This window comes from Phalaenopsis equestris, unplaced genomic scaffold (assembly GCF_001263595.1).
Source record: "Phalaenopsis equestris unplaced genomic scaffold, ASM126359v1 Scaffold000167, whole genome shotgun sequence".
In the NCBI taxonomy this organism is placed as follows: Eukaryota; Viridiplantae; Streptophyta; class Magnoliopsida; order Asparagales; family Orchidaceae; genus Phalaenopsis; species Phalaenopsis equestris.
Genome location: NW_018164609.1, coordinates 1,209,735 through 1,212,349, shown reverse-complemented (window position 1 = coordinate 1,212,349; position 2,615 = coordinate 1,209,735).

Genomic DNA, 2,615 nt, shown 5'->3' with positions numbered 1-2,615 from the left:
CATATATATATATATATATATTATTTTGAGTCAAAACGAGCGGAACACAAATGAACAAATTCGTGTTTGACTTATTTATATATCGAGCACAAAAAAATTATTCGTGTTCAGCTAGTTAACTTAGCAAATGAATTGAGCACGAACTTTTTAACGAGCCGAACACGAATTATTAGCAAAAAGGTGCCGTTTTGACAATCCTATTGAAACCCCAAAAACACAATTTTGGGGATCACTTAAAAGTACAGCGCGGCACCATTTCTCTACCGCACTAATGCACCAAAGGCAGCCTTAATGTCCATCTAAATTGCAATGCTTGCATAGAGTTTTCTCCAATAGACCATAAATCAAAATAAAATCAAGTATTTTTCCAAGTTTATCTCATTCTGTGCATGAGTTTGTGTATGTTTGTAAAGAATAATTTTTCCACAATAAAAAAATAATTTTTTATATGATTAATTAATAATTTTAATTGATTATAAATCTTTATAAGCCTGTAGCCAAATATTATTTATGTTCGGCTCATTAACTTAGTGAATGAATCGAACACGAATTTTTTTAGTAGTCGAACTCGAATTGTTTAATTATATATATTTTTTTATTTTTGACAAGGTGATGACATCAGCACATGAAAAGATATTCTAACAATAAATAAATAAAAGAGGAAAAATAAATATGATTGACAGAAATAATATCAGAGAATATAAAAATTAATTGTGCTACCTCACAATATCACATACTTATGTATTTATGTGAGCTATTAAGTACTGTCAACTTGCAAATATAAAATATATAATGAAATAAACATATCTGGAAGGACAAATTTAGAAATATTATTACATGCATTTTCTTTTTCCTTTTTTTTAAAAAAAGCCATTCTCATATAGACCGCATTATATTTATATATTTACATAGCCGAACTTTAAACTCTTATATTCATATTTATCTATACAACATTTAAATTTCAGGCAGTTCTAACACTAATTTTCATCCATTTTTCAAATTCACACTCAAATACCAAAATCTATGATAAAAGCCCAACTCATTTTTTTCATTTCTATTGAATTCTCAATTATTTGAATGTGGCACATGTGTATATATCAGTTCAAAATTTTCACATGAACCATAGATCTTGTAAATAGCAAATGTAATTATCCCTTAAATTTTTAACACTCAGAGTCTCGATTGCTAAATCAATCTTTTCTCTAATGATAATCAAACTCCATGAATTGCTTGTTTTTACATAGTTTCGTCTATTGACGTGGATAATGATAAATGGATGTTGGTGATTTGACTAGCGCTATCGAAGTACTGTTGCTTGTTCATCATCTTTGGATCATCACCTTTATCTATGCCATCAAAATATTATTGCCAACAAAGTATTGTTGTTTGTTCATCGCTTTATGGACATCATCACTCGATCACCACCTTTAGATCACCACCAACATTGGAAAACAATCATTGTCGATCCACTCATCCGACCATAATTGTCAAATCACCATCTTTGCTCGACTACAATCTCCCATCCACAATTACTTGACCAATGGTGTACGCTTATGAATGCCCAATCACCAATACTAGACTACAATCACCTAATTTTTAATGATTAAATACAATCACCTAGTCGCCGGTACTTGATTAAGATCACCCAATCATTGGTGTCTGACTAAGATCACAAGACCTCCATTGCCCACTAATGATTATCTGACCAACATCCTTTAATCTTGGTTTTCATTTCTTTCATTATTACCCAACTATGATCGTCTGAACACCATAGCCTAACAGGATCGCCCAACCATCATCACAAAACTACAATTACCTAGCCAACATTACCTGACTATTGTAAATAAACTATCGTAGCTCGACCAACGTCACCCAATCCCTATTGCTTGACCTCCACAGTCACGTGACCACGGTTGCCCCTCAATGATTGTCTAGCTATGGTCACCGATCTATAATTGCCCATGGATTGCTGCTCAATCATAATTGCAGAAATACAATATCCCAATTACTATCATTTGACTACAAGTGTTTGATCATGTGTCCGACTATAATTTTATGGTCTTTGTCGCTCTTCTATGACTTCCCTACTACAATCGCCAAACTATCTTCACCTATTTATAAACACTGGCCTCCATCACCAAACTACAGTCACCCATCTATCAATGTCCAACTACAATAAACTGATCATCTTTGCATGTCTATGGTTGCCTGACCACGATTGTCTGAATATGATAGAGTGACTATCACTATTACGATCACTTGATTATAATCACCCAACCATCATCACTAAACTACAGTCTTTCGACCATCATTGCTTGATCATCAGATCTTTATCACTCATTTACAATCAATTGACCATAGTCATCAGATTACACTCAACCAATTACAACCAACCATCATTAACCAACAATAATCTTTTGACCACTAACACGTCTTGATTTCATAATCTAACAGCGCTTACAATACCAAAGTTTGTCATTGATATCCATGTTGACATCCGTTTTCTTTGTCATTTGTTTCTGGCTACAGCATCAATATATATTGTTGAAGTATGCCATCACCCACTAGGTCAATATAAATATGGATCCATGCACCACATCAAAAACAATACTATC